The sequence below is a fragment of the Apus apus genome, chromosome Z (genome assembly GCF_020740795.1).
Source record: "Apus apus isolate bApuApu2 chromosome Z, bApuApu2.pri.cur, whole genome shotgun sequence".
NCBI classification, from domain to species: domain Eukaryota; kingdom Metazoa; phylum Chordata; class Aves; order Apodiformes; family Apodidae; genus Apus; species Apus apus.
Window position 1 is genome coordinate 40,055,355 of NC_067312.1, and position 22,024 is coordinate 40,077,378.

Here is a 22,024-nt window from a genome sequence, read left to right on the forward strand (position 1 = left end):
TCAAAACGGAGGCAGCTGCAAAGGGCTGAGGTGATGCTGTGGCCCTGCTAAACCACGCAAAGCTCTCCACCTACAGGGACTTTTAAAATGCTTCTAGCTGTGGCATGGAGTTAGTCAAACCATGCTCTCTTTGCTTTGTGTGCGGTGGCCAGAGGCCCAGGGTTCTTGGCTACAATGAAGCAAGGTTTGTCAGGGTGTGCAGACTGACACGTGGCTTGCTCCTTTTCTCTTTCGGCCAGCAAGGACCTGGGCCGAACTGCCTGTTTCCTGGCCACCAAGAGGTTTTTATTTTATCATGGAACCCAGTGGGACAGAGGGTCTTCTCTAGAGCAGATGTGCTGCTGGGAGTCCCTGGGGAACAGCAGCTTGTGAGCAGCTGGGGATTGCTGGGTTGGGTTCAGCAAGAGCTTGCTGGGGGTCCAAGCCAGCTGCGCAACCAGCCATCCCAGCGAGGTCCATCAGATGCTCGGGAACTTTGCTGCCTTCTTTGGTGGGGAGTTAGTTCAAGCAGGTGGCCAGGCTCCCTGTAGGCACTCCAGAGTCGCTCCAGTGCTATTGAGAGCTGAAGCTTGAGTGCTTTGCCCAAAAATCCCTTGGCGGAGACCAGAGCCTTCCAGAAACCTGAAGAGGGCCAGTTTGCTCCTTGAGTGCCATCCCAGGAGTTGCACTGGAAATGGTCCTTCTTCTCAGATGGAGCAGAGGTGGGGGCTGGCAAGCGACCCAGCCACTGGCTTTCCCCTCCAAGGAGGGCTGGAGCAGCCTCAGTGCTCCTGCACCAGCCACAGAGGCTGGAGTTGGCCAAGTTGCCTGACCCCAAAGGGTCTGCAGCAGAAGGGGGAAGGGCCAAGCACATTGGTGCAGCAGGATAGAGACACCCGGGCAGAAGGGTCTTCCTGGGGGAGGCATGGCAGGGACTTCCCCACCACATCCACCTCTGGCACTGCGTCTGTTCCTGGGGCAGGTGTGAAGGCTGAAGTTGAGGCCTGGGAGCTCAGGGCCTTCTGTTTCTCTCCCTGCTGGTGAGAACAGTCTACACCTGATCACCTTCAGCCTGCACTACACTCCTGTTGTGGCCTGTGTCTGCATCCACCTGGCTTGTGAGCAGTCCAACTGGGACATCCCAGTCTCCAAGGACGGGAAGCACTGGTGGGAACACGTGGATGGCACTGTCACCCTGGTGCTCTTAGATGGTAAGATCTGGAGCGAGGTTTCCCCCCAAAGGCTCTTAAATGTTTGTTTTGGGATCTGTGTTCCTGGGTCTGCCCTTCAAACACAGCCACCGTCCAGTGTGTCCAGGACTGCAGGTCTTGCCAAGGTTTGCAGGGCAGCAGCAGCACCTCCTGTGGCACAACAGAGATGGCAAAAGGCACAGAAGGAGTTCCAATGGGGTCCGTGATACTAGTTCTCAGTATTTCCCCTCCAGGAGTAGCTCCACCTCCTCCAGTAGCTCCACTCCTTAGTAATTAGGAGATTGCCCTGATGGATTCATGCTGGCCTGCCTGCCTCTGACCTTCCTGCCTGGGTTTCTGTTTATTCTGCAGAACTGGTTCAGGACTTCTAGCAAATCCTGGAGAAAACTCCCAGTCAGCTGAAGTGTCTCTGGAGTTGGCAAGTAGGAATCTGCTTTGGAGCGCGGGTGCTGGCAGGAGAGCGCAGGCTCTGGTTTCTCTGGTGTGCACCAGGCTGTGAGGCATCCCCAGGATGACAGTGCAAGCAGTGGCTGAAGGGCGTGGGGGGGAATTTGAACCCTCTGCATCTGACAAATGTCCCTTTAGCTCTAAGTTCACCTGTTCTGAATTAGCTCTATAGACACCTTGTTCTCCCACTCCAATAGCAACCCTGCTGCCAGTGGCTGGGTCCTTTCCCACCAGGAAGGATGAGGGCAAAGTGGATCTGTCTGTAAAAGAGAGCTTGTGCTGTACCAGCCGAGCTGCTTGCATCAGACCAGCTCTAGTGACAGCCCAAGGTACATGACCGGTCTCTGATTTTATTACAGGCCTCTCAAGCAGCCCAGAAGCCAAAGGCTGTTGACCCCAGTGGACATCAGTGGGGTGTGGAAATGTCCCAGCCTGATCGCTGGCATCCTCCAGCCAGGCTGGACATTGACTAGGGCCACAAAAGGAACAAACGCTCCTGGACAGCTGAGAATCCCTCACAGTAAGGTGGCACTGGCTGTCGAGGAAGCTTTGCAGCGTCTTACAGGAGCCACCCCTGGGCCTTGTCCCTTACAACCAAGCCATGGCCAGATCAGACCAGCACGGTCCCAGCTGGTCCCAGCTGCTGAGGGGTGGGTGTCTCCACAGCCACCACCAGGCCTTTGTGATGTGGGGCCTGTTGCCCAGACACCCTTGTGACGGGGGTCTCCGTGGTGACCATGGGGGTATATAAGGAACCCGAGCCCTGGGATGCCCACTCGCAGGAGAGCATCTCCCTCAGGAGGCAGCAGCTCCCCCGCACACCCAAGGATCGTCTGCAGCAGTGGACACCCAAGATGTCCATGGAGAAGGAGAAGAAGGCCCGTTCTCAGCCCGCCAAGAGGCTGTCAGCAGGCATGCAGCAGAGGCACCATGTGAGGGACAGGGTGGGAGGAGAGGGGAGCCCGGCCACAGGAGCTCTGTCAGCCGGGACACGGGGGCTGCAGGGATGAAGGCCACACTCACGCAGCCTCTCTCCTTGGCTTCTCTTGCAGTCGGACAGCCTGGTGTACAAGGTGGCACAGCAGCAGACAGCCCGTCGCTTATCCCTGCCACAACTCCCCAGGCAGGCAGCGGCACCTGGGCAGGCAACGCCAAGAGCTGCCAGCACCTGCCCCAAGCTGCCCCCTCTGCCAGCCGCACCCGCTGCACCACTGCCCAGCGGCAGGGGCAGGTCCAGCAGCGCCGCTGCAGGCAGGGAAGTGGCTGCCAGCACCTGCCCCAAGCTGCCCCCTCTGCCAGCCGCACCCGCTGCACCACTGCCCAGCGGCAGGGCCACGTCCAGCAGCGCTGCAGGCAGGGAAGTGGCTGCCAGCACCTGCCCCAAGCTGCCCCCTCTGCCAGCCGCACCCGCTGCACCACTGCCCAGTGGCAGGGGCAGGTCCAGCAGTGCTGCAGGCAGGGAAGTGGCTGCCAGCTCCTGCCCCAAGCTGCCCCCTCTGCCAGCCGCACCTGCTGCACCTTCACCCAGCGGCACATCCCGCAGCGCTGCAGGCAGCCACCACCAACAGCCCGTCCCGCCTGCTCGGGGCGTCTGGGATGAGTGGGGCAGCAGTGCCGCCAGGGCGCAGAGCTGGAGGCCTGCCCCACACAGCCCCGCAGCCTCTGCCCCCGCCCGGCAGGGCACAGCCCGGTGCCTGGTCCGTGAGGCCATCAGCAGGGCTGTCACCGAGCTCTGGGGACCCGGCCGGCAGCCGGTGGCACGGCAGGACTGGGCAGGCAGCTCAGCTGTGGCCACACTGACCAGGGCAGCCGAGGGCCGGGCAGCTGAGGGCGGCCAGGCCCCTGCAGCTCAGCCCCTGCCTGCTGCCCCCCGTGCACATCGGGGCAGCAGTGCTGCTGGCACGGCCCCCGTGCCTGCTGCCCCGGGCAGGGACGCGGGACCAGGATGCCGGGGACCAGCGGCAGAAGACAACTTCAAGTGCGCTGTGGGCCAGCTGAGCATCACAGCACAGCTGTCGCCGCGTCCAGCTCCTGTGGATCACATGTCAGTCCTGCCCATCCAGACGGTGCGTCTGGAGGTGCAGGAGAGGAGCTGTCTGGCCTCCAGCCAGCAGGGCCCGGCACAGCCCAGCAAAGCCACCCTGCAGGGGCAGCAGGACGTCCCAGAGGAGACGCAGCTCCAGCAGCAGGAGGGCGAGGAGCAGTCTTTCTCCCTTATGAGGCCGCTGCAGCTCAATGTCCGAGCCAAGAACGTGAGTGCCAAGGAGGGTGTGGGTGGGGGCAGGACAGGGTGATGGAGCCTCCCTCGGCTCGGAGTCAGCTGCTGCTCTGCAGAGCTGCAGCCCCATCATCTCCTGCATCCCTGCCCCAGCAACCACTGCTGGCAGGGCCCCACCAGGCATCTGCTGCTGGGCGCCAGGCTGCCTGTACCATCATCCCTGTGCTCTCCTTTCCAGGTCTGCAAAGTGAGCTTGAAGCTGCATCAGCTAGAGGTCCCACGGAGGGAAATCCCAAAGGCTGCCCTGGGCAGCCAGGACACATTGGAGTGGCTGGAAGCCCATGGACCCAGAGAGCATCAGGTAGGGGCAGCAGGGAGGAAAGTCCTGCCAGCAGCAGCAGACAAACCAGGAGCCTTGACCCAGAAGGAGGAGGAGGAGAAAGAAGGTGACAGCCACCAGCAGCTGTCTCAAACAGATGCTATCAGTGGCTACAGGATTGGAGTCAAGCCTGTGTCCCCAGAGCTCCTTCAGGACCCCTACACTTGCTCCCAGGAGAGACCCAGCCAACCCAGCAGCTCAAGCACAGAGTCTGCAAGAGAGGCAGCTGGTGACCAGCAGAGCCCATCTTCTGACTCCACAAGGATCATAGAAGCTGAGCTGGCAGCTTCTGCCCTGGTCGGAGCTGTTGAGGAAGAGGGGCCTCTGGATCCTGCGGCACAAAACAAGGCGAAAGCACCAGCTCCTGAATTCAATGAACAAGACACAGCAGCAGAGGCAGAGCACAAGGAACCGGCCCTGCACAGCCCCGCCCATGATGACCTGACTCTGCTGGACTTTGAACAGTTCACCATGAGTGAGGTCACAGGCAGGGCTGTGGTTGTGTCCCAGGGACCTGGCCAGCAGGACACGGCAGCAGAGGCAGAGAGTGAGGAACCTGCCCTGCACAGCCCCTCTCACGATGACCTGACTCTGCTGGACTTTGAACAGTTCACCGTGAGTGAGGTCACAGGCAGGGCTGTGGTTGTGTCCCAGGGACCTGGCCAGCAGGACACGGCAGCAGAGGACGAACTCAAAGAAGCTGCCCTGCACAGCCCCTCTCATGATGACCTGACTCTCCTGGACTCTGAACACTTCACCGTGAGTGAGGTCACAGGCAGGGCTGTGGTTGTGTCCCAGGGACCCAGCCAGGAGGTCACAGCAGCAGAAGAAGAACTCAAAGAAGCTGCCCTGCACAGCCCCTCTCATGATGACCTGACTCCTATGGACACCAACCAGTGCACTGTGAGCCAGGTCACAGGCGGGGCTGGGGTTACTGTGATCCAGGGACCCATCGAGGAGGTCACAGCAGCAGAGGCAGAGAGCGAGGAACCTGCCAACAGCACGGGTGAGGCAAGGGCAGCAAGAACAAGAGCGGTCCAGGCAGCTGAGGATGCTGAGGCCCAAACAGCCCACCCTGCCCCAGCAGCCCAGCAGCAGGCAGCAGCTTGCCCGTCACCCACCCAGCCCCTCGCCCGCACTTCTCCTTCCGCCTCAGCCATCGCCGCGCTCCCACGGGCCCAGGCCCGGCAGCACCGGCCCTCCCTCCTCAGGAGGGTCTTCAAGGCTCTGCGCAGGGCTTTCTGCTTCTCCAGCAGGGCCAGACAGAGCTAGGAGCCCAGCTCCTCCCGTGCCAGCGCCGGGCGGGTCCCTGAGCCTGCGCAGCGCCCGGAGGAGCGGCCCGGGGAGGCCCGCGAGGGATGGGGGCACGGGCACTGCTCCAGGCACTCAGCTGCAGCGGACAGCCCTGATGGACATGGTGCTGCCAGCCCCTCTGCTCGGCCCTGCCCGCTTTGGGCACAATAAAATCTCACAGGTTCCCCCCAGGGAGCGTCTGGGGGTGACAGGGGGGGCAGGCGAGAGCTGTGCCGCAGGCAGAGCTGGAGAGCCCCTGTGCTGCCCCTGCTCTGGGCCCAGCAGCACCTTGTGACCTTAGCCCCTAGTAGTTAGGTGTTTGATGTTCCCTTAGCCCCTAGTAGTTAGGTGTTCGGTGTAGTTACCTCTTTGTGGGGTGTTGAGTGTTGTTTTCTTAGTTGTTAAGTGTAGTGATCCTACCTCCCTGTTAGACGTTAAGATGTTTATCCAGGATATCCCCGACTCCTAATTAGCCAGGCTTGTGTGGAATAAAGCCTTTTGTGACCACTTAGGAGCCATTGTTGTGACTTCCACCCCAGGGCTGGCCGAGTGACAGGGGCTGCTGGGATGTTTCTGTTCCTCCTGAGTCCTCGTGGTGGCTCCTGGCCCTGCAACAGACTGTCTAAAAGGTCACCTCCCCCGACCCCCCCTAGTGGGACGGGACCCCCTTGACAGCCCGGACTTCTCGCAGCCCTTTACACGCTCCTCTGCCATTGCACACTCTTTTGCACGTGCAAACCCTTTGCACACACTCAGCCCTACAGCCACCAGTCCCAAATCCCATCCTGAGCCCCACAGCCCCCAAGTCCCACACCCCCTCCCACACCTCCATGCCCCATTCCTGCATCCCACCTCTCTCATCCCCCAGTCTTTCACCCTGTATCTCCTTCTCCTGATGCCCCAGTCCTGCAGTCCTGACCCTGTACCCCATAACCCACTCTGCACAACCCACATCCTCCAATGTCTTGCCAGAGCAAGAAGAATCACAGGAGGTCGCCTTATTCCAGGTTGACTTAACCCAGGAGCCCCCCTAACCCCTGGGTGTCCTGGGAGCATGGGCTGCTCCTGCTGCCTTCTCTCCTTTACTCCAAAGGCAGTACTGCACCCAGAAGCACCCAGCCTGAGCAGGTCACAGGCCTGCCAAGAGCTGGGCAAACATCCTGGTGAAGAAGGCAAGTACCCCAGAGCATCCGGACAGCTGGTAGCCCCCCAGTACCGGCCTGTGACAGTGGGCAAGCACCCCAGCGGCTGGTGCCAGGATGCCCAGAGCGCACCCCAGACAGCAGGGCATGGCAGAGGCAGTTGGCAGCCCTGTCTGGGCCATGTGGCTGCATGCGTGTGTGTGCCAAGGTCTGTAAGTGAGAGAGACTCAAAGCTCTTCCACTTCAGTAGGTCCTGTCACCACCATTTCCCCACAGCTGGGCTGTGGTGACAGGCACAGGGTGGCTTTGCTGTAGTGTTACAAGGGATACCACCACACTCACTGCCCTCTGGCAGCTCGCAGGTGGGGGTCCAGGTGGCTGTGCCCCCCTCAGATGGGTTTGTGGGTGTCACCAGCCTGGGGAAGGAAGCGGGATTCAGGCTCCCTCCTTCCCCACCACACTTAAACCTTGCTTTGACTATGCAAGACCTTTCTGCCTCACCTGTCCCCATGCACGTCCTTTGTCCCCTTGGAGCATCCAAGCCTCATCCTGGGAAGTGCCACAGAAGGGACAAGGAGCTGAGAGGGTCATTTTGCCCCACCTCCTAGCTTATCTAACTGATAATAGACTCCTAGCTTGCATTAGTGAATTTTCCAGTTTTTAGGCTTTTACCTGTGTGTCTCTGCACACAATTCCCATCCCCAGGACACACTGGTGTGATAAATGACTCGGTCCCAAATGGGATTTTAATTCAAATCTACAATTTATTAAGCAAACGGAAGCAAGCAAACAGTGCTGGGCACGCCGGGAGTCTCTGCTCCACCAAGTTTCAGTATTTGACTTATATCTTCTCAACTGATATATATTCATTACTATTTCGAGAAAAGGGTCGGCTTATGTAAATTATTTCCAAGAACCTGCTTTATAACATTCTCGCAGTTAACAACAAAGCCGGTTTGTAATCGGCAATAAACAGCCAGAAAAAAAAATTAGAATTAATTAATTTATTTGAGGTAAGTGAGCAAACAGTGCTGGGGCGGCCGACATCCAGCACTGGGCACGCCGGGAGTCACCGCTCCACCAAGACGCGCAACTGGGTCCTCGCAGGGTCCTTTCTTATAGAGTTCTTTTTCCTGCTGGTGTAAGGCTCCGCCCCTTCTTGGAAAATTCCATCTTCTGCATGGTGATAGCCGTTCCTCAGGACATGCGCAGTCACCCAAAATGTTATATAACTTAAGGTTTGATACATGACAGGGTATAGCTTCCAACATTAACCCTCACATAACTGTAACATTCAATACTTTACAAACATGAACATAACTTCTAACATTTAACAACCAGCATTTATCATAATTTCCAACATATAATAAACATAACTTCCAACATTTTAATAAACATTGTATTTTAGCATTCAACCATATACATTCACATTTGATCAGCAAATTGATTTCATGATTCACCTATAACAAATTCCCCCCTTTTTTTCTTTATCCTCAATTTGCTGATCAAATCTTGAAACAGCTTCTTTAGCTGCTTAAAAAAAGGAAGCATTCTTTATTTCAGTCAGTTTGTAGTGTTGCTCTCGCAACACTTTCAGTTGCACAGTCTCTATTCGGTTTCTGACAAAGGCCACAAGCTTATTCAAAATACAAGGTCCAAAAGTTAGAGTAATAAGAAATAGAATCAAGGGCCCTAATACAGTGGACACTAGAGTTGTTATCCAAGGTGTTTTATTAAACCAATATTCGAACCATCCCTGCTGTGCTTCTCGCTCACGTCTTCGCTGATCCAATCCTTCTCTAACTTTTGCTAGGGAGTCCCTCACCACTCCTGTGTGATCAGCATAAAAGCAACATTCTTCCCCCAATGCTGCACAAAGACCACCCTGTTGTAGAAATAACAAGACCATCCCTCTTCTATTCTGTAACACCACTTCAGATAGAGAAGTGAGTGATTTTTCCAAGTATGATATAGACACATTCCCAATATGCACAATAATATTGATTAGGACTATTACAATACCCTTTCCCTGGATAAGAAGCTGGACATAGATAGTAAGGTCTCTGATTCAGACATGGTTTTATAGGTGCTAAATCACAGAGTGAGACAACAAAGCTGGGAGAGCCTGCTGTGAGATTACGTCTAATTATTTGAGAGTCCCTCCACCTTACAAGGGTCCATTCATAAGGTTTATGAGGACTATCTCCCTGTATGCCAATTATCCAAATTATAATAAGCCAAACTCCTGTTTTATATTCAAATTTCGTTCTACCTCTTATCCCCATGGGAGTGAGCACATCTCTTTTCATCAGGCCCAGCATTATTAGTCTCCACACTTCTACCCCTCTGCCTCCTTCGTCTACTCCTTTGCAGGGAGCAACGAGGTATATTCTCTTCTCGGCAGCAGTGGTATTCTTCAGGAGTTCCTGGAGCCTTTTCTATTATGATTTCTATTTTTGCTCAATTCCCTATGGTGGCTTTTAAGAGGTCTTTAATTTATCTTGTTTCCTTATCTCTCAGGTCTCTCCCAATTTCCCTATCCCACTCTTCCTCAGTGACTTCCTGAAAGTTTGCAAATACAACTTGCTTTCCACAAAACTGCTTAATAATCCTTGTGAATTTTATTCCCCTAACATGTTGAATCAGATTGTTTAGAAAGTATTGTAAGGGAACTAATTCAAAGTGCTCTCTATTTTCTAACACATATTGCCCCTGTCCCCCATGGTTCTCATCTGGTTGACCATCAGATTTTGTCCACTGTCTGTTTAATATTCTTTGCCAGGACTGAAGGAAAGTGTCATTTCTAAATCCCTGATCACACTGTTGGCAGAGGTATAAACATTGTAAGGCCACCCTATTTACCCATAGAATCCTTTTACAATGCCCACATAGAATCTTTACCCAAAATTCACAGTTTCTGTCCCCACAGTGACAAGCAGTCCTCAAAGCTAAGTCTATTAGTGCTGAGCGTAGAAGATGTCTTCCTCCTGACGCTAACAGCTCCTGAGGCAGGAAGACTGCCTCAGCAACCGGGATTGATCCAAAAAGCTCCTCAGTTCCTTCCCAGCGGGGTGTCAGAGATGATTCTTTCACAGTTTTTTTACTAGCACTTGATCTCCAGGTTGAATCCTATGTATTGAAATGTCTAAAGGAGGTCTCTGGACCACCAGCCCCTTCTTTCTAAACTCCTGCCTTCGTCTCATCAGTCCAACTATATAATCCTGTAAGATTTTATCTTCAATTTTAGGATGTTCTATTGGAACCCCAAAATTATAGGGCATCCCATACATCATCTCAAAAGGGGAGATTCCTGTATCAGCACGAGGTTGGGTTCTGATATGTAATAGAGCTAGTGGTAGACATTTTACCCAATTCATTTTTGTTTCTATCATTAATTTAGTTATGTTTCTTTATTTCTCCATTCATTCTTTCTACCTTTCCTGAGCTCTGTGGATGCCACGGAGTATGATATTCCCATTTGGTCCCAAAAAAAACCCTCTGTTGTCTCTTTAATAATTTTTGAAGTAAAGTGTGGGCCCCTGTCTGAATCAACCACAGTTATAGCTTCATATCTGGGAATGATTTCTTCTAATAAGATTCTAATTACCGTTTTGGCTGTGGCTCTGGCTACAGGAAAGGCTTCTACAAAATAGGTATGATGGTCCACTAGCACCAATAAGTAACGATACCTCCCCACCTTAGGCAACTCAGTAAAGTCTGTCTGGATCTTTTCAAATGGTCTCTTGGCTATTTCCCTACCACCTCGAATTTTCTCTCTTAGTTGTCTCTTATTCACCCTTTGGCAGGTTAAACACCCCTCCAAAACCTTTTTAGCCATTCCATAAGCCCCTACACAGACATATTTAGTTTCAAATTGGTCCACTAGAGCTTGAGTTCCCCAATGGGTCTGCTGATGTAATTTCCCCATTATTTTCTGGGCTAATCCCTTTGGAAGGACCCCTCTGCCATCCAGCAACATCCACTTGCCACTCTGTTCCTTTACTCCTACTTGTTGTAATTTTTCCTTTTCTTTATCTGTAAAACTTTTAACTACATGGAATGATTCTTCTTCGTTATCCAATTGTTCTAATACTAATAATGCTGCCCTTTTGGCTTCCTCTTCAGCTAAGTTGTTTCTAAAGCCTGCCCAAACAAATTAAGGGACTCAGTGAATCCCTGAGGTAAGACAGTCCACCTTAACTGCTGTTTACGGTTTGTTTCTGGATCTTCCCACTCAAAGGCAAAATAATCTCTGCAATTTTCTTTCAATGGGCAAGCCCAAAAGGCATCTTTCAAATCTATTACACTATACCATTTATAATCAGGAGAGAGCTTATTTAACAGACTGTATGGATTTGCCACAACTGGGAATCTAGTAACTGTTCTTTTGTTCACTTCTCTGAGATCCTGCATTAGCCGATATGAGCCATCTGATTTCTTTACTGACAGAATTGGGGTATTATGTGGGGATATGCACGGCTCTAGTATGCCTTGTGTCAGTAATCGCCTAATTACAGGCTGTAATCCTTTCTTCCCTTCATGAGAGATGGGATATTGTTTTAGTCTTATTGGGCTCTCGGGGTCTCTTATTGAGACCTCAAGAGGCTTCATATCTATTTTTCCTACAGAATCAGGGGTATACCATACTTCAGGATTTATTTTTGCTTCATCTTCAACAGTAAAAACACAAAGTTTTACTTGTAACTGCTGTTGCCTAATTTCCAAATTAATTCCTAACTCTATCATTAAATCCCTTCCTAATAAATTATATTCTGCCTCAGGGACTAGCAAAAAAGTCCCTACTGCAAATTTTCTAAGTGTCTCTATCTCTACTTCTTTTATGATGTGTACTTTAAAGGGTTCCCCTTTAGCTCCAATAACTTGTGCAGTTTCTGGGGATGAATAACATCCCTGGGGTATTTGTTGTACTGTTGATTTTTCTGCTCCAGAGTCCACTAAGAACTCAAATTCCTGTTGCTGGGGACCCAATTTCAATTTTATCAAGGGCTCTGAACTTCGCGAGGTCCCCAGCAAATAGAGCCCCTGACCCCACTAATCGTCTTTAAACACTCGCTCATCCTGCAAGCGTTTTCTACAGCTCCTTCTTAGATGTCCTCTCTTGTGGCAGTAGAAGCATTCCACATTCTTTAACATTTCAGACCCATGTTGAGTCTTCTGGTATCTTTCTCCCACTCCCTGTGGATTCTCTCGCCTTTCTTTTTCTCTTCCTTCTTTATGCCCCTCTCTTACTGCTGCTACTAATATTTTTGCTTGTCTCCTTTGACTCTCTTCTTCTCGCCTCACATACACCTTCTGAGCCTCTCTCAATAGCTCATCCAAGCCCTTCTCTTGCCAATCCTCAATCTTTTCCAGTTTCTTTCGAATATCTGTCCAGGATTTAGCTACAAATTGAGTTTTTAGTAGGGCTTGTCCCACAGGTGTATCAGGATCTAGTCCTGAATAAAGCTGCAAGCTTTTTCTTAACCTTTCTAGCCACTCTGTGGGAGTTTCATCTTTCTTTTGATGTTCATTGAATGCTTTATTAATATTCTGTCCTCTTGGGACTGATTCTCTGATTCCTTGTATAATCATATCTCTCAAATCTTCCATATTAGTCCTATGTGCTGGATCTTGATTGTCCCAATTGGGCCGCTGTAAAGGCCATTTATTATCTGCACCAGGTCCCTGCTGATGTCTTTGATCCCAATTTCTCATTCCTGCCCTTCTAATCATCTCCCTTTCCTCAGCTGTAAACAATATTCTCAAAATTGCATGCATTTCATCCCAAGTATATATATTAGGGCCAAGGAATTGATCTACCCTTTCAGATATTCCCAGAGGGTCTTCTAATAAATTTCCCATTTCCTTTTTAAATTCCCTCACATCCCCTGAGTTCAGGGGTACTGATACAAATCCTACTCCTGGCTGCAGACCTCCCATTGCAATTTTCCTCAAGGGAAAAAGATGATTTTCTGATTTTCCCTGCTCCCTTGTTTGGCTCCTAGTAACCCTCCTGTTTTCTTCACTATGATTGAGAATGGGAGATAATGAGGGTGAGGAGTCCTGCTCCTGTGAGAAAGAGGGGGTGGATTCTGAAGCTGTTAGGGCAGGACAACTGGGGACTGGCACAGAAGGAGGAGGAGGGGGAGAAAGGTAAGGAGGGGGTGACATTAGTAGTGGTTCCTCCAATCTTTTATTCTTTTTCTTTGAACTTTCTCCCCCCCGCAGGGTATACAAGTAAGTTCTAATATCTGATTTAATCCATAAGCTAGCATACTCACTTTCTTCCAGGTTATGTGGTTCCTTACTGTTAACGTAGACATTTAAAGCCTGGCATCTCCAGTCTTCAAATGATCCGAATACTGGCCAATACAAATGATCTTTTCTAATCTCTTTCCCACCCCACACTGTCATACAAAAATGTACCATTTTCTCTCTGCTTTTTCCTTTTCTAGAGGGCCAGTTTCCCCAGTGTTTTAACATTATTCCTAAGGGACTATCTGGAGGGATAGCTGGCAACCCTCTCTTGGAACTGAGATCAGATCTAGTTATCTTCTGTCCCATCCTTTGAAACCTATCAGTCTGATCTTAACCTCTAGGGCACCGGACTTTATATTACTATCAGTCTCTTTCCTGAACTGATCTTCCTATAGGGCTCCTATCAGTCTCTTTCCTGGACTGATCTCCTTATAGGGCTCTTATCAGTCTCTTTCCTGGACTGATCTTCCTATAGGGCTCCTATCAGTCTCTTTCCTGGACTGATCTCGCTATAGGGCTCCTATCAGTCTCCTTCCTGGACTGATCTTCCGAAAGTGCCTTCTTTCACATGCCAATCACTGCCCCTCGTTCGTGGCTCACGCCCTCGCGGTCAATGAGAACCGCACTACTAGAAGGTCTGCACTCGCTTCGTCCTAATAGGACGTCTCACTCACTCGCACTTCGGGATCCCGTATTCCCCGACCGAACAGATTCCACTTACCAGCATGTACTCTTCCTTGAGTCTTCGTTCAGATCTTCGTGCACAAAAATTATGGGGAACTGCAGTATTTATTTTAGTTCTTTGCTCACTTATCTCAGGGTTCGGAATACAGGATTTTAGCGCGGTCATTCCAGACTCCGGGACCGTCCAAAGACAGGGGCGCCCCCCCGTAGGTAGGAACTCCAGCTAAAGTGCCTGTATCCGAGTCACGGCACCAAATTGTAATTGGCAATAAACAGCCAGAAAAAAAATTATATATTTAGAATTAATTTATTTATTTGAGGTAAGTGAGCAAACAGTGCTGGAGCGGCCAACATCCAGCACTGGGCACGCCGGGAGTCACCGCTCCACCAAGACGCGCAACTGGGTCCTCGCAGGGTCCTTTCTTATGGAGTTCTTTTTCCTGCTGGTGTAAGGCTCCGCCCCTTCTTGGAAAATTCCATACTCTGCATCCTTTTTCCCGCCATTGCAAAGCTCTGCCCCTTCTTGGAAAATTCCATCTTCTGCATGGTGATAGCCGTTCCTCAGGACATGCGCAGTCACCCAAAATGTTATATAACTTAAGGTTTGATACATGACAGGGTATAGCTTCCAACATTAACCCTCACATAACCGTAACATTCAATACTTTACAAACATGAACATAACTTCTAACATTTAACAACCAGCATTTATCATAATTTCCAACATATAATAAACATAACTTCCAACATTTTAATAAACATTGCATTTTAGCATTCAACCATATACATTCACATTTGATCAGCAAATTGATTTCATGATTCACTTATAACAGGTTTATGCTAAAAAAATAACTTTAAGGTGTTTGCCCAATGTCTGCTACACAATACAAAAATCACATGCAATGCAAGAAGAAGATACACAATAAAAGAGCAACATGTAATGCAAGCAAAAGATAAAAATTTTGTTACATTATACAAAAACAGGCAGCGCAAGAAAAGATAAAAATTTGACTCTGTACAATAGTATGCAATACTATACACAAAGAATTATTCTTCATTCTATGACTCTAACATTGTTCCATATTACACAAAGAATTATTCTTCACCCTGTGACTCTTAACACTGTTCCACTTCAACACGAATCAGGTGAACACATTTCACACTGGGTGCACACAGGAGTCTCACCCCCACTCTCTCTCCTGCCCACTGACCCCCCAAATCCTTCTTCCCTTTTGCTTTCTCAGGGCCTGACTGGTTCCATGGATCCCAGGAAAATCTCCTTATCTCCAGTCCTTATTTTCCTCCAGCAGCAGCTCATCCTGGGATTTGTTTTTGCACTGAGCCTGGCATTGTAAAACCTCCATCCAGCAGATTTTTTTTTCCTTCAAGCCAATAACTAAACTCCTAAAAATAGGTTTCTGCTTCCCCAGCCCATCTGGTGTGTCCCAAGAACGGGAATTGCTGAAATTAATCTCCAGCCCCTCCCATCTCCCAAGAAAACAAATAGATCCCCCATGTGAAGGAGCAGACCTTTCCTCACACGAACATAACATGCCCTTTAGATCAGCAGTCATAACTGGCTTAAAGATGGCTGCTCCACGTGGCACTTTAGACCCTCTCCTGCCTGCCTTCTCTGCCAGAAAACAACAACTCAGACACCATGAGGGAGGTAGCCAGCTGCTACCTGCTAGCTAGAGAGGAGCAGTGGCGGGAAAACCGCAACAATGTTGTAGATAGGGAGTCCGCCCCGTGACAGCAGTGGTGGGAAAAAGTCCCCGCTGGATTGGCTGAGAAGCCCAGAAACAAGGGACTGGCCAATCAGGAGCAAAGGAGACCCATAAAGAGACTGCGTGCTTGCTGCTTGTGCATGTTTTTGGACGGACACGGAAGGTGCTGCTGTTTGCGTTTTGGGGGTTGACCTGCTTCTTGGGGGTCCCTGCCTGCCTGCCTGAGGTCCCCATTCTTGTTTACCTGCTTCCCTGCAGTCCCGGCTAGTTCCTGGAAACGTGCTTCCCTGCAGACCCGGCTCATCCCGCCTGGCCTGTGGGTTTTTGCAGTCCTGGGTCCCTGCTTGCTTGCGGTCCCTGCTTGCTTGCGGTTCCTCCTTGCTTTTGAGGTCCTTGTTTGCCTGTGGTCTTTGTTTGCATGCTGTCCTTGCTTGCAGAACCTGTCTGCCTGTGGAACCTGCCTGCTGCTAACCACCTGTGGTGAGACTTCTTCCCACCACCCGTGGGTTCTAAGACCGGGTTGCAGGGAAAGTCACAGAATCACAAAATCACAGAATCTTAGGGCTTGGAAGGGACCTCAAAAGATCACCTAGTCAAACCCCCCTGCCAGAGCAGGGTCACCTAGAGCACATCACACAGGAACCTGTCCAGGTGGGTTTTGAATGTCTCCAGTGAAGGAGACTCCACAGCCTCTCTGGGCAGCCTGTTCCAGTGCTCTGTCACTCTTACAGTAAAGTTTTTCCTGATACTCAAATGGAACCTCCTATGCTCCAGGTTGCATCCTTTGCCCCTTGTCCTATCACTGGTCGCCACTGAAAAAAGCTTGGCTCCATCGTCCTGACACTCGCCCTTAACACAACTTGTAAACATTGATGAGGTCACCCCTCAGTCTCCTTTTCTCCAGGCTAAAGAGACCCAGCTCCCTCAGCCTTTCCTCATCAGGGAGATGTTCCACTCCCTTCATCATCTCTGTGGCTCTGCACTGGACTCTTTCAAGCAGTTCCCTGTCCTTCCTGAACTGAGAGGCCCAGAACTGGACACAATATTCCAGATGTGGCCTCATCAAGGCAGAATAGAGGGGGAGGAGAACCTCTCTTGACCTACTGTTATAAATTGCAGCCCAATAATTGCCAGAAACCAGTCCAGTTAACCAAATTAATTTATTAAGCAAGCGGCAACAAACAAAACAGCGCTGGACAGCCAGGGAGTCCCTTCTCTGCCAACGGTGTGCAAACCCCGCTCAGGTTCACAGTCCTTTTATAGTCTCTTCTACTTCCCCCTGCCACGTCATCTTCTCCAATACTCTGTGCTTGCGCGAACTGTTGCCAAGGGGTCTTTTCTTGCCTCTTGGAGGTTGAAGGGATGAAGGCCCGCGCTCCCCCCCCACCGCCCTGAAATGCACCTCCACAAACAGAGCCACACAACCCCCGGACATGCCCCGCGGCCCCTCCCCCAAGCAAACCAACACAAAACTAACTGTTCCCTGTCGCTGCAGGGACCCTCCACCCCTGAAACTTTAATGAACAAATACCGTATTTTACCTATTACAATGCCTCCTTTTTCTTTTTGTTACTTATTTTGTTCATTAAATCGTTGTAATTTTTGATGACTGAGAACCAAAGTTTCGGTTATTCCTGTTCCATCAGATAAGGGTTCATATTTGGCACGAATAAGCATCAAGTGCGCTGCTTCTCAACGACTTTTTACAATAGCAATCAGCTTGTTAAATATACATGGCCCAAAAGTTAGTCCCAATGCTAACAATATAACCAGTCCTGCTATTGTTGATAGAAGTGTAGTAAGCCAAAGTGAATAATTGAACCAAGATTCATACCAACTTTGTTGAGCTTCCCATTCCCTTTTTCTTTTTTCTAGTCCCTCTCGCAGCTTGGTCATAGTATCTCTTACTACACCAGTATGGTCTGCATATACACAACATTCTTCCTTTAAAGCTGCACACAATCCACCCTGCTGCAAAAACATCTAGCCCCCTTCTATTCTGTAACACCACTTCTGAAAGTGATCTTACTGATTTTTCCAATGCCGTGATTGACTGCTCAATTCAAGTTAAGTCCTCATCCACAGCTATCTGTAGGGAAGTGAATTCTTGACTTTGTTTAACCAGTGATGTCACTCCCATGCCAACCCCTGCACCTCCCAATATCATTAGGGTGGCTAGGGTTAGGGTTGTAAGTGGTTCTCTTTCACAATTTTAGAAACAAAATTAGGACCTCGGTCTGAGTCTATTGCCTCTATTATTCCCTATCTGGGAATTATATTTTCTAATAAAATTTTCACTACAGTTTGGGCAGTGGCTCTAGCCGTTGGGAAAGCTTCCACAAAGTGGGTGAGATGGTCTATAATTACTAATAGATACTTATACCTTCCCACCTTAGGGAGTTCTGTAAAGTCCAATTGAATTTTAGCAAATGGCCTATGAGCCAATTCTCTACCTCCCAACACCCTTTCCCATACTTGGTGTTTATTGATCTTTCTACAGACCATACAATCATTAACCACTCTTTTTGCTATATTATATATGCCAATACACATATATTTTATAGCAAACTGGTCCACCAATGCCTGAGTTCCCCAGTGAGTATTTTCATGAAACTTTTGTAAGATTTCTAAGGCCAATGGTTTTGGAAGAACTTCCCTGCCATCTGGGAGCTTCCATTTTCCCTCTTTGGTTTCTTTTATTCCCATTTGAATCATCTTATCTTTTTCCTGTACTGTAAAACTTAAGAGGGTGTGAATTTCTCCATGAAGGAAGCAATTATTATATTTCGGATTTTCTCCCTCATAAATCAAACATCTACAGGGAACTACATCTATTCCAAATTCCTTCCAACACTCATAGCATGGAAAATCCTCCAGATCTTGTCCACAATTTGGGCAATCCTTTCGTGCCTTTTCGGTAATCAGCAATAATGCTGCTCTTTTTGCCTCTTGATCTGCCAGATTGTTCCCTCTTACTTGCGGGTTTAACCCCTTTTGGTGCCATTTTACATGTACAACCGCAATTTCTTTAGGGCCTCTGATAGCCTGTAAAATCTGAGCTATCAGTTCTTGATGTATTAATCCCTTCCCTTGAGAATTAATCATGCCTCGTTCTTCCCATATTTTTCCAAAGGTATGTACGACTCCAAATGCATATTTAGAATCGGTATATATAGTGCCCACCTTATTTTTTAACCACAATAATGCTCTTAATATTGCATATCATTCACAGGCCTGGGCTGACCAACCCGGGCTTAGAGGGCCTGATTCTAATACCTTAAATGTTTTTCCATCAATAAGAGCATATCCTGATCTCCTTTTTCCCTCCACTACTCTAGATGATCCATCTACATATAATCTGTCTCCTGTTAATAATTCTTCTTCCTCTAGGTCTGGCCGAAGTTTTGTTTGTTCCTCTATAACACGGAGACAATTATGTTCTAGTTCCTCACTAGGTTCCCCATAGAGAAACTGGGCTGGATTTTGTAGCGAAGTGGTTTCCAAAGTCAGTTTTGGGGAGGAAATTAGAATGCCTTCATATTTTAATAATCTGGCATCAGTTATCCATTTTTTGGCCTTTTGTTGCAAAACTCCTCTTATATTGTGGGGAGACAGTACTTTAATTTCCCCTCCAAATGTGATCTTCTGAGCTTCCTCAGTTAATAATGCGGCTGCTACCACCGCTTGCAGACAGGTAGGCCAACCTCGGCTTACGGGGTCCAATAATTTTGAGAGATATGCTACAGGCTTTTTACTGCCCACCCAGTCCTGTGCCAAAACCCCGTATGCTGTACCCTCCGTACAATTTATAAATAAAAAGAATGGCCTCCTTATGTCAGGGAGACTAAGAACCGGAGTGTTTATTAATTCACTTTTTAGGGTTTTTAATTGCTTTTCGTCCTCTTCTGTCCATTTTAACTATCCATCCTTAGATAATTTAGCACATAAAAATTTTACTTTTCCACTATAGTCTTCAATCCATTGTCTACAATAGCTGGTTAATCCTAACAATTGTCGTATCTGTCTTTTGGGTTTTGGGGGTGGCATTGCCAATATACCGTTAACTCTTTCAGGATCCAACATTTTGGTTCCTTTACTTAGCCTATGTCCCAGATATTTGACCTCTTGTTCGACAAATTGTAATTTAGACTTCGACACCTTTAGTCCTTGTAAGCTTAAAAAATTTAGCAATTTTATGCTAGCTTGTCTTACGGCGTCTTCATCTTTTCCTGCCAATAATAAGTCATCCACATATTGGACTAGCGTTACCTCCTTATTTCTCTCATAATCTTATAATATTTGTTCTAATGCCTGCCCAAATAGATTGGGAGATTCGGTAAAGCCTTGGGGAAGTATTGTCCACCGTAGCTGCTGTTTCTGGTACATATCCGGGTCTTCCCATTCAAAGGCAAAATAATCTCTACTGTTTTCCTTAAGGGGACATGCCCAAAAGGCATCTTTCCGGTCTATTACAGTATACCACTGATCTTCTGGACCCAATTGACTTAATAAGGTATGGGGATTTGCCACCACAGGGAACTGAGTTACGGTCCTTTGATTTATTTCTCGGAGATCATGGACTAATCTATATTTCCCATCTTTCTTTTTTACAGGCAAAATTGGAGTGTTAAAAGGGGACATGCAAGGTTCTAATAATCCTTGCTGCAATAATCGCTGAATTTCAGGTTTTAATCCCTGTCTGCCCTCCTCAGACAATGGATATTGTTTTATTCTTATCGGTATTTCTGGATTGATAAGGTTACTTCAAAGGGTTTAATGTTCAATCTTCGCACACCATCGGGGGTATACCAAACTTCAGGATTTATGTTTTGTTCATCCTCAGCCCTCAGAAGGCTTAATTTAACCCTTAATTCCTTACCGGCTACTTCTAGGTTAACTCCCAGTTCAATTATTAAATCTCTTCCCAATAAGTTATATTCTGCCTCTGGTACCGAAAGTAAAGATCCCATTCCAATTTTGGATTCTGATTTGATTAATACTTCTTTTATGACGGGGACCCCAAAGGGTTCCCCTTTCACTCCAATTACTTGTACTTTGCCTGAGGATATTTTGCATCCCAGAGGCAAATGTTGGACAGTCGATCTTTCTGTCTCTGAGTCTACGAGGAATTCAATTTCCTCTTGCTGGGGACCTACTTTCAATTTTATTAAGGGCTCAGTTTTCTTACGTGTCCCCAGCAAGTAGAGCCCCTGACACCCCTAATCTTCCTTAAACATTTTCTCATCTTCTATCCTTCTTCTACATTCCCGTTTCATGTGTCCCTTTTTGTTGCAGTAAAAACAAACTACTTCCCTTACTCCCTGCTTAATAACTTTTCCCTCTCCTTCAGGCCTTCGATGTGGTGGTCGTGGCCCCTTTCTATATTCACTTGCTCTTTGCCCTTCCTGGACTGCGGCCACCATCATTCTTGCCTGCTTCCTGTCTTTTTCATCTTCCCTTCGCACATAAACTTTCTGTGCCTCTCTCAGTAATTCATGCAAGCCCCAATCCTGCCAATCTTCTATCTTTTCTAACTTCTTTCTGATATCTGTCCATGATTTCGCTACAAACTGCGTTTTTAGGAGAGCCTCTCCAACTAAGGTCCCAGGATCTAACCCCGAATATAATTGCAGGCTCTTACGCAGTCTCTCTAGCCGTTCTGTAGGGGTTTCATCTTTCTTTTATTGTTCACTGAATGCTTTATTAATGTTCTGCCCTCTTGGGACTGATTCCCTTATCGCCTGAATTATGATACTTCTCAAATCCTGCATGTGGCCCCTGTGTACAGGGTCCTGATTGTTCCAATCAGGTCTTTGAAGCGGCCACTTAATATCTGCTGCAGGCCCCTGCTGGTGTTGTTGGTCCCAAATTCTCATTCCTGCTCTTCTAACCATCCCTTTTTCCTCTTAAGTAAACAAAATTCCCAATATAGACTGCATCTCATCCCAGGTATATACGTTGGGTCCCAAAAATTGGTCTACCCATTCTGCCACACCCAGGGGGTCTTCTAACAGATTTCCCATTTCTTTTTTAAAGTCTCGGACATCCCCCGAATTAAGGGGCACTGCCACATATCCCATCCCAGGCTGTGGTCCCCCCCATTTCTATTTCTCTTAATGGATACCCTCTTTTTTCTTATTTCTTTCTTTCTTATTCTTTTTTCTTTATTTCTCTTAATGGAGCCCTCCCCCGTCCCCCGTTTGCTGCCTCCTTGTTTGGCTTCTTGTCACAGGTCCCCGAACATTTAGTTCAGAATCACTATCTGACTCTTCCAATCGCTGTGAAGCCGAGGGAGGTGGCTGGGGAGGCTGAGGGACTGGAGGGGGTGGAGGTGGTATATAAGGAGGGGGTGCAGTGGGAATTTCAGAGTCCTGTGTCCTTTTCTTTCTATTTCCCCCTCCTTTTTCTTTTAGGGGATATAAGTTAACACGGGTTTCAGAATCTATTCATAACTGGGCATATGCACTCTCTTCCAGGCTAAAAGGTTCCTTGGAATTTACGTAGATGTTTAAAGCCTGACAAACCCAGTCTTCAAAAAACCCAAACACGGGCCAGTAAAGGCGATCACCTCTAATTTGTTTGCCACCCCAAACTTCCATACAATAATGTATCATTTTTACTTTATCATTACCCCGCCTAGAGGGGTAATTATCCCAATATTTAATCATCAGACCTAATGGACTATC